This window comes from Protopterus annectens, chromosome 14.part0 (genome assembly GCF_019279795.1).
Source record: "Protopterus annectens isolate FY-2018-M chromosome 14.part0, PAN1.0, whole genome shotgun sequence".
Classification (NCBI taxonomy): Eukaryota; Metazoa; Chordata; order Ceratodontiformes; family Protopteridae; genus Protopterus; species Protopterus annectens.
This window is the reverse complement of record NC_056748.1, coordinates 156134190-156148231: the sequence shown is the minus strand read 5'-3', so window position 1 is coordinate 156148231 and position 14042 is coordinate 156134190. Positions and strand designations below refer to the sequence as shown.

Below are 14042 nucleotides of genomic sequence, written 5' to 3'. Positions count from 1 at the left end.
ATTTAGTTGGTTCTTTAGATGTCTTGTGTAGCAATGGGATATGAATTAATAAAGCAGAGCTGATGAAGAAAACCAGAGGAATCATGAGCACTTCTGTTTGTGAACTGCAGTCTAAAGGACTATTGTTTCCCTCGTCATGTATGGAAGTTATAAATTAGGAATCCTAACGGTGTTCAATTCCATATCACTAGGCTGATTTATTTTATTAAACCACTCTGCTAAAGTAGGCTCAGTGAAATAATTTATGTGGATAGTTTGTAAACATATGCAGAACACAATGTACTCTCATTAATAATAAATAGAAATATTTTATTGATTTGTTTGTTTTGCATTTGTTAGCCTGAGGAATGCTCAGGTGATTCACCTAAAATGTGTAATAAGTTGAATCATTAAATCTAAAGCTTCTAGTTCTGCTTAATTGCCTTACAGCAACAGATTTCTATGTGATGGAATTAAAACTATTTCCGGGGTATAAATTATACTTTTGTACTTCTAAAACAATAAGTTCTCAAAAAAATCTATTCCTTTACTTCCACAGAACAGGCACTGTGGATGTGGTACCATCTTCCATGATGTTTTGCAAAGACTGTTTCTAGAAGGAAGTAATAATACCACACGATATTCAACTTCCTGTAGCTATACATTAGCATATTTAAAGATATATGCCAAAATACTTGTTTCGTAAAGGAGGCTGGTGCCCATTAAGAGCTAAATGAGGTTTAAGAGGGACACTAGTCTCCCTTGCAAATGGTATTATGACAGCAGAGTTGCAGTTATCCAGAAGCATCTGGTAATAAGCAAATGTTGTATTCACAAAGTCGATCTTATCCAGGTATGGATTCTGTCCTCCAGAGCATATGACCAAATTAATTTTATGGACTTACTGATTAACACATTTTAACAGACTTAAATATTCTTCCAAGCTTTTCACCAGCAGTTTTAATGACATTTACCATGAATGAGACTCATTTGTTTCATGTAATTCATATCATTTCCCCTTTTTTTTGTCCTGAATATGTTAGCAAAAGATATATTGGTAAATGTAACCCTATTGTCTAGTACGCTAACAGATAAACGTTAGTATATGATGCTTGGCATGCTGTGTTGCATGTTAAAAGGTTTACGCATTTGTTCATGTTGTTTTCACAGGTGTTACATCTATGATTGCAATTTTATTAAGATAAAGAAAAATAAGACTTATCACAATAGACTGCTTAATATTCAGTTATCCTTTGATGACCAGGTCAGACCCACTAAGGGAAATTTAGCTAGGGTATCAAGAAACTTCCCCTACTCTTTCTGATATGTGCCATGGGATCTTTTACATCTGCTTCAGCTATCAGTGACTCATGCAGTTGGGAACTTCATTTAACAACTAATCAGAAGGACAGCACATTCAGAGTCAGCAACTGATCTGGCTGGTGTGGGAATAGAACACACAGCCTTCTGTCCCAAAGGTGAGTGTTCTACCTAATGTGCCACTGACACTTACATTTTTTAGCTTACATATATCTGCATGTCAATAAAATGCATTGGTTTCCTGAAAATTATCCAGTTTTGCATTGTCTTCAGTTAGACTACTAAATCCAGACTCACCCACTAGGTAGGATACTAATTTATGTGATCCAGTATGAGTAAAGATAAGTATAAATTGACCGAAGGTTATTGTTCATAATAACTCATATAAATACTTAACCTCTCCATCATATAATCAGCACATTAAAACAGGCAAAGCAGTTAATCTAATTAATCTGAATACAAAGAAGAATAAATTAACTTTATCAGTTATTTTTAAATTATACATACATAAACAGACTTTAGTGCAAAATCCGTTATAAACAAGAACATGCCCCAAAAGAGGGTGTGATATGATTCAAGAAGACAGAGAAACATCTATTAGACTAAGCATGTTAATTCACTGTTTAATTAAAACAATGCCAGTTAGTTCGATACAGAAGGAAGAATGTTTTGAATCCATCACTAAATGGAAAACATTCTTTGATTGTTAAAAATGATTAAAAGTACACTTTTCCATAGTACTGTAGTCTGACAAAAGTGAACTTTGGTACCCAGTTTAATACTTGCCTAAGGGAATGTAAGTAAGATGTAATGCAAGGAGATTTTGTGAACAAGATACATTGCCCTGGCATCCCATCATACACAGTGCCACTGACAGGTGATTCCATGTGACTCCAGAGAAGACATTGTCCTGGCATCCCATCTCACACAGTGCCAGTGACAGGTGATTTCATGTGACTCCAGAGAAGACACTGACTTGGCATCCCATCTCACACAGTGCCAGTGACAGGTGATTTCATGTGATTCCAGAGAAAACATTGTCCTGGCATCCCATCTCACACAGTGCCACTGACAGGTGATTACATGTGTCTCCAGAGAAGACATTGTCCTGGCATCTCATCTCACACAGTGTCAGTGCAGGTGAATTCATGTGACTCCAGAGAAGACACTGTCCTGGCATCCCATCTCACACAATGCCAGTGACAGATGATTTCATGTGACTCCAGAAAAGACACTGTCCTGGCATCCCATCTCACACAGTGCCAGTGACAGGTGATTCCATGTGTCTCTAGAGAAGACACTGTCCTGGCATCCCATCTCACACAGTGTCAGTGACAGGTGATTACATGTGTCTCCAGAGAAGACATTGTCCTGGCATCCCATCTCACACAGTGCCAGTGACAGGTGATTCCATGTGTCTCCAGAGAAGACATTGTCCTGGCATCCCATCTCACACAGTGCCACTGACAGGTGATTCCATGTGTCTCCAGAGAAGACACTATCCTGGCATCCCATCTCACACAGTGCCAGTGACAGGTGATTGCATGTGTCTCCAGAGAAGACATTGTCCTGGCATCCCATCTCACACAGTGCCAGTGACAGGTGATTACATGTGTCTCCAGAGAAGACACTATCCTGGCATCCCATCTCACACAGTGCCAGTGACAGATGATTACATGTGTCTCCAGAGAAGACATTGTTCTGGCATCCCATCTCACACAGTGCCAGTGACAGGTGATTCCATGTGTCTCCAGAGAAGACATTGTCCTGGCATCCCATCTCACACAGTGCCAGTGACAGGTGATTCCATGTGTCTCCAGAGAAGACATTGTCCTGGCATCCCATTTCACACAGTGCCAGTGACAGGTGATTCCATGTGTCTCTAGAGAAGACATTGTCCTGGCATCCCATCTCACACAGTTCCAGTGACAGGTGATTACATGTGTCTCCAGAGAAGACATTGTCCTGGCATCCCATCTCACACAGTGCCAGTGACAGGTGATTACATGCATCTCCAGAGAAGACATTGTCCTGGCATCCCATCTCACATAGTGCCAGTGACAGGTGATTACATGTGTCTCCAGAGAAGACATTGTCCTGGCATCCCATCTCACACAGTGCCAGTGACAGCTGATTCCATGTGTCTCCAGAGAAGACATTGTCCTGGCATCCCATCTCACACAGTGCCACTGACAGGTGATTCCATGTGTCTCCAGAGAAGACACTGTCCTGGCATCCCATCTCACACAGTGCCAGTGACAGGTGATTACATGTGTCTCCAGAGAAGACATTGTCCTGGCATCCCATCTCACACAGTGCCAGTGACAGGTGATTCCATGTGTCTCCAGAGAAGACACTATCCTGGCATCCCATCTCACACAGTGCCAGTGACAGGTGATTAAATGTGTCTCCAGAGAAGACATTGTTCTGGCATCCCATCTCACACAGTGCCAGTGACAGATGATTCCATGTGTCTCCAGAGAAGACATTGTCCTGGCATCTCATCTCACACAGTGCCACTGACAGGTGATTACATGTGTCTCCAGAGAAGACACTATCCTGGCATCCCATCTCACACAGTGCCAGTGCCAGGTGATTACATGTGTCTCCAGAGAAGACATTGTCCTGGCATCCCATCTCACACAGTGCCACTGACAGGTGATTACGTGTCTCCAGAGAAGACACTATCCTGGCATCCCATCTCACACAGTGCCAGTGACAGGTGATTACATGTGTCTCCGGAGAAGACACTATCCTGGCATCCCATCTCACACAGTGCCAGTGACAGGGGATTACATGTATCTCCAGAGAAGACATTGTTCTGGCATCCCATCTCACACAGTGCCAGTGACAGGTGATTCCATGTGTCTCCAGAGAAGACATTGTCCTGGCATCCCATCTCACACAGTGCCAGTGACAGGTGATTCCATGTGTCTCCAGAGAAGACACTATCCTGGCATCCCATCTCACACAGTGCCAGTGACAGGTGATTCCATGTGTCTCCAGAGAAGACACTATCCTGGCATCCCATCTCACACAGTGCCAGTGACAGGTGATTCCATGTGTCTCCAGAGAAGACACTGTCCTGGCATCCCATCTCACATAGTGCCAGTGACAGGTGATTACATGTGTCTCCAGAGAAGACACTGTCCTGGCATCCCATCTCACACAGTGCCAGTGACAGGTGATTACATGTGTCTCCAGAGAAGACACTGTCCTGGCATCCCATCTCACACAGTGCCACTGACAGGTGATTACATGTGTCTCCAGAGAAGACACTGTCCTGGCATCCCATCTCACACAGTGCCACTGACAGGTGATTACATGTGTCTCCAGAGAAGACACTGTCCTGGCATCCCATCTCACACAGTGACACTGACAGGTGATTACATGTGTCTCCAGAGATGACACTATCCTGGCATCCCATCTCACACAGTGCCAGTGACAGGTGATTACATGCGTCTCCAGAGAAGACATTGTTCTGGCATCCCATCTCACACAGTGCCAGTGACAGGTGATTCCATGTGTCTCCAGGGAAGACATTGTCCTGGCATCCCATCTCACACAGTGCCACTGACAGGTGATTCCATGTGTCTCCTGAGAAGACACTATCCTGGCATCCCATCTCACACAGTGACAGGTGATTCCATGTGTCTCCAGAGAAGACACTATCCTGGCATCCCATCTCACACAGTGCCAGTGACAGGTGATTACATGTGCCTCCAGAGAAGACATTGTCCTGGCATCCCATCTCACACAGTGCCACTGACAGGTGATTACATGTGTCTCCAGAGAAGACACTATCCTGGCATCCCATCCAACACAGTGCCAGTGACAGGTGATTACATGCGTCTCCAGAGAAGACATTGTTCTGGCATCCCATCTCACACAGTGCCAGTGACAGGTAATTCCATGTGTCTCCAGAGAAGACATTGTCCTGGCATCCCATCTCACACAGTGCCAGTGGCAGGTGATTCCATGTGTCTCCAGAGAAGACACTATCCTGGCATCCCATCTCAAACAGTGCCAGTGGCAGGTGATTCCATGTGTCTCCAGAGAAGACACTATCCTGGCATCCCATCTCACACAGTGCCAGTGACAGGTGATTACATGTGTCTCCAGAGAAGACACTATCCTGGCATCCCATCTCACACAGTGCCACTGACAGGTGATTACATGTGTCTCCAGAGAAGACACTGTCCTGGCATCCCATCTCACACAGTGCCACTGACAGGTGATTACATGCGTCTCCAGAGAAGACACTGTCCTGGCATCCCATCTCACACAGTGCCACTGACAGGTGATTACATGTGTCTCCAGAGAAGACACTGTCCTGGCATCCCATCTCACACAGTGCCACTGACAGGTGATTACGTGTCTCCAGAGAAGACATTGCATAATTAAATAAGAGAAGAAGCAGATGCCCACCAGTGACAAGACGGCTGAAGGAGACAGGAAAAGGAAGGTCATATCCTGAGGAAATATAATATGAGAAATATCATAGTTAGGCCTCTTTCTCAATAGACTATGTGAGGTGAATATTTTTCTTCAGCAGAATTACTCACATTACCCAGAAGCAGAAAAAGGACTGTGTAGCTTACAAATTAATTTATTCCAAAGTATGATTTTCCAGGCTTGGTTCTAGTTTTGTATAATTATGATTTGACCATATCTGAACATGTTGCAGAAATAAGGGTGGTGGGGGGGCTGGTAGCTGGGGAAATAATGTATGTAGTGGCAGGTGCAATCGTCTTAGTAAGTAGGCCTCGTGGTGCTGGTAATGCAGTATATAGAAGGCGGGTCTTATGGTTATCACTACATTGTTTTAGGGTATTCATCAGAATACTCTGTCAGTGAGAAAATGGCATTAAAATTGTAAAATGGTGTGTATGGGAAAGGGAGGCATCCACTGTAATGCATACTGAGCTGTAGTTTATGTTGAGCTACAACTTTAGAGCGCGTGGGTTAATAAATTAGTGCATACAGTATATATGCAAAGTATTTGGCAGTTGTAGAGAATATGTCAATATGTGTAGATGTTTTATATGACACTTTAGGTTCTATCTGTGAGAGCTTCAAACATGGAAAGTATAATCTAGTTAGGGCAAGGTGTGGGTGTAGGCCCGATGCCCAAGGAGTGTGTTCATGTTCCCTGTGCAAAGATTATGGGTGAAGAGTAAACTATTGAAAGGAAAAGATTTCATGGGTATAAGTAACACACCAATGTCTCCGCTAATGCTTTAAACACAAGTGACCAATTACTTGACATTGTGATCTGTGATTTGTCCTGGCAGTTAGCAAAAAGGGTAAGGTTGCAAGCTTTGGTCTCTGAGGTACAGGGTTCAATTCTCTCAGTCTTCATTTTCTTGCTGTGTAACCTTGGGTTAGTCTTTTAACCAGACATTGCTCCTGGGTCACCCGTAAAAAGGGACTATGTGTCCAGTGGGCCTAGCTGGTTAATAAATTGGCATTATTGTCTGCTGCTGGTGAGCAAGGTCATTGCACTGTGGACTTAACTTGTACGTTAGATGGTTTGCTGTAGCTGAAAATGGAAAAAATGGAAGTATTGAAGTAGCAATGGCATTCTGAGCACTACGCTCACTAGCATCACAATAAACAAAACATGCTGGAGGGATATGTTCCTGACCCAGAGACTCCCCAGTCTCTGGAATAAACTGCCCATACATGTCAAGCAGAGCATCTCTTTGGCCCTCTTCAAAAAGAACCTTGATGACTGGATGGGAGAAAGGAAATTCAAGGTCTTAACCTAGTGCTTTGTTTTAAAATGCTTTGAGCTAGTGTTGTTGGTTGTCTGAAGATGTTCTGATATTTATCAGAACGAAAAACGCTGGTGCAGCGTTTTACTTTTATTTTGGCTTGGTGAATAAAGCAGTGTTTTTATAACTTCTGGTATTAAGTACATTGGATTGGACTATAACCTACAGTTACCTGAATTTTTGTACCTGCATGTGCCTAGCCCTTGGAGCTGACTTACCAACATCTTTTTCTTAGTTTTCTGTGTGGTTTCTTTTGGTTGCTGGTAGAAAGGAAATTCACCCCGGGGATCACATCAGTTGCCCTGCTAGACAGGGGTCCAGGGAAGTAAATAGTGTGGGAAGAAATAGCCAGGGAATTGTTATGGCTAGGCTTGTATAGGCCCTAGGGCCAACAGCCTAGTACCAACCTATGAACCTATGACAAACAGAAAGGGATTCTCTAAGTTGTTTTGTTGTTGCACCCCCTACCCTCTCCTATTAGGTAATAAGATATTGGTATAAAAAGATTATAACAGATGCAAAGGAAAGCAAAGAACAAAGATGAAATGTGAATTCTGTTTACAAAAGATGAAGATTGGTGTTGAGACAGAAGCCGAAAGGTGGAAAATGTATGGCATTTCTTCCACTACATTTATATAAAGAGAGAACTTTGTATTATGGTCAAAAGTCACTTTTGTCAAAATTGTTCCCTGGTGGGTATATAAAATGCATGGATTGTCAAATGTAGTATTTTCCAACTTTGTTTTTATTGAAAATAAAAGTATGTTGTGGGCAGGTAAGGAGGTAAAAGGGGTTACAAGTTTTAATGTTGAAACTTTTGGATTTATCAAATTTGTCAGCATTATGGGTAAGCACTTTGTGTATTATAGTGTGCGGATTAACGTTACGGTATGGGTTAGGTAAGGGTAGAAGACTGTGTATGTGTGTGGTGTGTGTGTGTGTGTGTGTGTGTGTGTGTGTGTGTGTGTGTGTGTGTGTGTGTGTACTCATATGCAGGTTAGGGTAAGGATTAGGTGAGGGGATACACTAAGTGCTGTGGGTGAGTAAGGCTGAGTGTGTCCACACACTCATAATAACATTAGGGCAAAGATCAGCTAAGGTGAGGGACTGAGTGTTGTGGGTGTGCAAGGTTGTGTGTGTGTGTGTGTGTGTGTGTGTGTGTGTGTGTGTGTGTGTGTGTGTGTGTGTGTGTGTGTGTGAGCTCATATGCAGATTATGGTAAGGGTTAGTTAAGACGATAGACTGAGTGTTGTGGGTGTACGTTGGTGTACCTAATGTGTGCCTGAGCCTGTCTTGTGTACTGATTGTGTCACAGAAAGGGTTATTCTAAAAGTAAGTTGCAAGGTTAGCATTAGGGGTAGCTGCAGGGTTAGAGTTAGCATTAGCAGGTACTTGTAAGGTGGTGCGAAGCGGCAAAGTGAAGTGAAAGTTTTGTTCCTTTTCTGATGCTTTTGTATTACAAGTTTGTTTTTTCGTAACTGTACTTTTTGACATGCAAGCAGTGATGAATTGTTTCTCTATGTTTTGGAGTGATGATCAGTTAGCATAAACCCATCTATAAATCTATAATTCTATACATATGCATATGCTGGGCACTGCCAAACAACACAAAATCTTCTAGCATTACTTCCCTAACAACTCCAATGATCAAAATCTAAACCACAAATACTTCTATAATTTTCAGTCAAATGTACTTTTACTATGTATTTTGTGTTTTTTTGCTTTCTTGCTTTTCTACAAGAATGTCCAATCATGCGATTAGAATATGTAAATAAGGGGTGGGGAAGACTCCCCACATGGGGGTGCAGGGGGCTTGCCCCTGCATAAAAGCTTTTTTATGGTATATATATGCTAGCACACAACCTCATATCTGTAGATATTTGTGAAAACTTTATAGGGCAGATTCAATAAAGCTTACATGGTCCACTAAGACTGTGTGCGCACCATGGTGTGACGTACACATGGTAGTGCACTATTTGATATTCAGTAAGAGGTTCTACACGGTGTGTGTGTGTAGAGCCACACAAACATGGTAAACATTGCGGCATGCAAATTACAGCATAAGCTGCTGAACTGTATGCTAATCATCCAATCAAAGATGGAGGAGCTATTCAGCAAGCTATAAAGCAACCATGTAGACTCAGTGCTGGTTTTCCCTGTGAATTCCAAAACCTTCTGGAATACAGCCACAGAAAGGAGTCAACATTGAAAAATATTAGGGGCTGCTGTTGCTTTAATTTATGTGTATGTGCAACAGGCTGAAGTCCATGTTGCTGTTGCTGCTAATAGATCACACGGCCAAGAAGAAGAGTTTTCAGACACCATTTAACTTATCACAATCTGCATGAAGTGGATATTGTAGAGTGCTACACGGTGGAAAGAGACACACTACAGGAACTGTACAACATCTTTCGTCCTCAGCTCAGAACCAGGGCAAAGTGAGGGGAACCAATACCATTGGAGATAATGGTACGTGTAGCCCTTAGAATTCTAGCTACATGAACCTTTAGAGACCAACAGGGGACATGCTGGGGTTGCCACAGGCATCAGCATCCAGGATCCTTCATCAATTCCTGAATGTTATGCTCCAACATTCCAGTGACCACATATATTTTCCCTGTACTCCTAAGGACAAGGCACAAATATGCAATAGTTCTTCCCTGTAGCACACTACCCTGAAGTAGTGGGTGCATTAGATTGTACACATATAGAAATCAATGCACCATCCAGAGAACAGGGAAGGTATACATAAATAAGAAGGACTTAACTCCATTAACTGCCAAGTTGTGTGTACCACTAAGGGAATCATCTAGAATGAGTGTGCTGGCAACCTAGGCAGTTACCACGACTCACATATCTAGCACATCCCCAACTGTATCAGATGTTCACTAGGGTTAATATCCCACAGGGTCATTTACTGGGGGATGCAGGTTATGCAATGGAACCATGGCTGATGATGCCCATCAGAAAAGCACACGCACCAGCTAAAGAATGCCATAATGAGGCACACAGTCAAACCAGGGATATCATAGATCATGTCTTTGGGCTACTGAAGTCACAGTCCCGGTGCCTAGATACATTTGGGGGGGCCTTGCATTACAAGCCACATACATGTACTGAAATTTTTATCTTCTATTCATGCTTCACATCATCATCCTGAGAAAACAGCTTGAGTGAGATCTACAAGGGGAAGGGACACACATCCCACCACCAGTGGCAAGGTCACCACAGCCACATGCAGATGAGGAGTTAGAGGGGGAAGCAGCAGCTGCTGTGGGTGTAGGCAGATGTAAACGTGCTCAATATGCCCTTGCTTTGGCTAAGAGGCAGCACACTCACTCACCACATAAGGGGCTAAAACCTTTATCCTCTGCACATACATATAGTAACATTGATGACAGAAAATGCTCACAACCTTCAAATACCATGTAATGGCTGTGTACTGCTAGCATCAGATAGAGTCAGCCCTGAACTAAATCTTTTGCAACTGCAGGATTTACAAGGTAAGTGTTAAACCTGGAGTATATTGTTTAATAATACGAATGAATGGCATATCCTTGCATGTTGTTACTTGATAGTGTAAGCAAGTAAAAGGTAGGTGATTTGTACAGAAATAACTTCAACATGTGGCAGCAGAGACTTATGTGACTTATATCTGTCCATTGTCAAGTAGTTGGCCTCAAGGATTAAAGATTCACACAGTCATACCTCTCAAAAGTACTGATGGTCACCAAATGTCCTCAGTTTGGCCTCATGCTTTCATACTGGCAAATCATTAAATGGAGAAGTTAGAACTCAATGGGACACTTTTCAGTTTCAGACTTCATAAACGTCAGAAGATTCTTAAAAATACTGACACAAAAACTGTTCTAATTCTAGCAGTTGTCTAACTTTGTAAGACCAAAATATGTAAAAAAAAGTACAATTAGTAAAATAACATCACAAGCACAAATATACTAAGCACTAAGTCAACTATGCACCCTGAGCATCAGACACAAAGCTTACGTATCTCTGAATCCAAAAGATAGAAAACAGGGATATGACACAGTTATCATCAGTTGCACAGGGTGTTGGGGGGCAGGAAGCCTAGACTGACACAAAAGGTAAGTGACTGAGTGTGAGTAAGAAAGAGAAACAGGCAAACATTTGGATAAAGTAAATGGCCACGGAGACAGAATGAGCTTTAAGCCACATGGCTGAACCATGTAACCATTGTGTGTGTGTCAGTATGTGCCTTCTATGTGAAATTGGTGTGTGAGTCTCTGGAAGAACACAGCCAAGCTCTGTGCTAGCTCTACATCTTGGTATGACAGACAGGTGTGAGCCATGCATGGTAGAGGTGGCAGTTAATCATTGCCGTACCTGAGGAGAACTGGCTCTGCCAAGAGTTGCACTGGCATGTCCATGCCTACAGTCAGATGCACTCTTGTTAGCTGAATGTGATGATGTCTGCTGTATGAGCTCCCCTCATGAGGAAACCCTGGACCATGACCCCATGGTCTGCCACATCTGGGTGTGGAAACCTCAACCACTGACAGAGGAATGTAAGTAGTGCCACTATGGGAGAGTGATCAGGCATGGCCACATTGGCTAACATTAGATAATGTGGCTGACCTATGCACACATGGATGCCATCCCTCTACCAGCAGATGTTCCATCACAGACACCACTCATTCCAACATGTCATTCATGCAATCCATTGAATCGGCAACATGGTGGAGGCAGTCCTGCATGTCAGCCTGTGCCACATCTACAACCCTAATCACTTCTCTGGAAGACCTATTGGAACATGCATGCACCCCCATGGTGACTCTAAACATACTTCAAGTGGCATGGGAAGACACACCTGGATTAGGCAAGCACCCCTAACAACCTTCTTGTGTGGCACCTCACCCACACTTTGGCTACAGCCAGAGTCAACAGGCAATGAAGCCACAGTAACCACACTACCCGGATCAAATGTCTCACCCTCCACCTGTCCAATATCTGAGGGCTGACTAGAATGGTTTGGTGTAGGCCTACTGGCTGTCTCCAATGAAATGGCAGGAGATGGCTGAATGTCAGATACATTGTCAGATTCTACCTCTGTACCCTCTGACTGTGCCTCTGTTTGGCCACTATCATCATCAGAGTCTGCTGATACTCTGACATCAGGTGATAAGAGTCCACTCCCACTGTCAGGATCACCTGAGATAATAAGCAACAAACACAGGAAAGAAATCAATACATACATTATTATTTATTATAGACCAATATATGTTAACAAACTGACAATGGTGTGCTATTACAGACAGTATAGCAATACACACAACAGTCCTGAAGCCCACATCACACATATGGACAAAATAAATATTTCTTTGAACTGCTGATCAGTACTGACATAAAAATGTTTGGATTACCATGTGCAGGTGATGCTATGCTTCCCACAGATGATGGTCCTGAAACAGATTAAGCAAAAGGTAAGGACACCATCTTCACAATTAATAGTAACACGGGGGGGGGGGGGTTAAAACTGTTTGCCCTTTATATGTCCATTAACGATACATTTAACAAAAGCTTGGATGACATGTCCACCCCAAGCCCATGTGTAATCAACCATAATCTGTTAAATGTGTCAATCTACAACTAGATCCCCCCAAAAACAAATATGTTAAACAGAACTTAAGTATTACAATCACTATTTCATTATAAAAAAGTTTTAAACAATTGAGATAGGTAAGCCTACCTGGAAGCTCCTCCTAGGACATACTTGTCCTCCCTGAAACAGAAGCACCAACATCAGTGAAATGTTATTGTGCACTTTCCATTGAGCTCTTTGGATCTCTGACAGTGGACAGGAACTCTTCATTTGGTGTCAGTGGTGGCTCTATAACAGGCCACCCATGGTAGCAATCCATTCTTGGTGCACTGTAGCTACTCTTCTCTGGGCTGATGAAATCATGTCAGTGGCCATATGACACACCTGATCATATGTTCTGCTCTGGTCACCTACTGCATTTACAACAGCCACTATATGCTGCCAAATTTGCATTCTGGCAGGTATATCCCCATGTCCTCTCTCAGGCCGAAAGGCACCATGTCACCTAAATGCTGCTACAATCACTTAATTCTCATGGTCAGTGAAGGGGATGGTTGCAGGGAATGGGACACCTGGGTGCCACAAAACACAAAAGAAAGATAAAAGTCCTGCTTAGATATAAGACATAAAAGGTAGTTTTCAATAATCACCCACTGGAGAAACAAAAAACAATCAAGATATTCAAATATAAAAAAGGATTTATGTGGTTGTAACATATTACAGTCACACACAAGCAAGGTGGGATACAAAACAAGGACAGTAATAATAACAAAGCAAGCCTCTGTTCAAACAATTTTCTTTGTGCCAATAAAGAAATGGAATTTAGCTCCACCATCCCCAAAACAACAGGCAAATGACACATTTTGCTAATATGCCATCAATGAACTGATAAAAATGCTATCAAATAAACTGTCCCAAAACATGTGTACACACTTAGCATAGAACATTCAATTTTATGCAATTGCCAGTCAACTCTACTTGTGGCCAGCACTGCCCTAGATCCTAGATATGTCTATGGGTCATCCTAGAAAGCTAACACCCTTATGTCAGTGACAGTATAGGACATTTACATTTCACTGAAATAATGACAGAAGAATGTAAAGAGAAAAAACAGTTGTACAATTAGCAGTTGTGATGACAGTTAATAAGTCTATGCATCTGAGAAAGTAGAATGCCTTGACAAAAATGCCCATGTCATCAGTAAACTTTTAAGAAGTGCATACAGATAAAAGTAGCATTTGCTCTCTCTCTGTATGTGTGTGTGTGTGTGTGTATATATATATATATATATATATATATATATATATATATATATATATATATATATATATATATAGCCACCTATCTCTGTCTCTCTCTCTATATATATATATATATATATATATATA

The 14042-nt window shown here is 42.3% G+C and overlaps 1 protein-coding gene across 2 annotated transcripts in view; it reads right to left on the bottom strand.

The window, feature by feature from the left end:
* Positions 1–14042, bottom strand: part of LOC122788905 (pulmonary surfactant-associated protein D-like) — a 426773-nt gene that overhangs the window by 35291 nt on the left and 377440 nt on the right. The window lies entirely within an intron of this gene.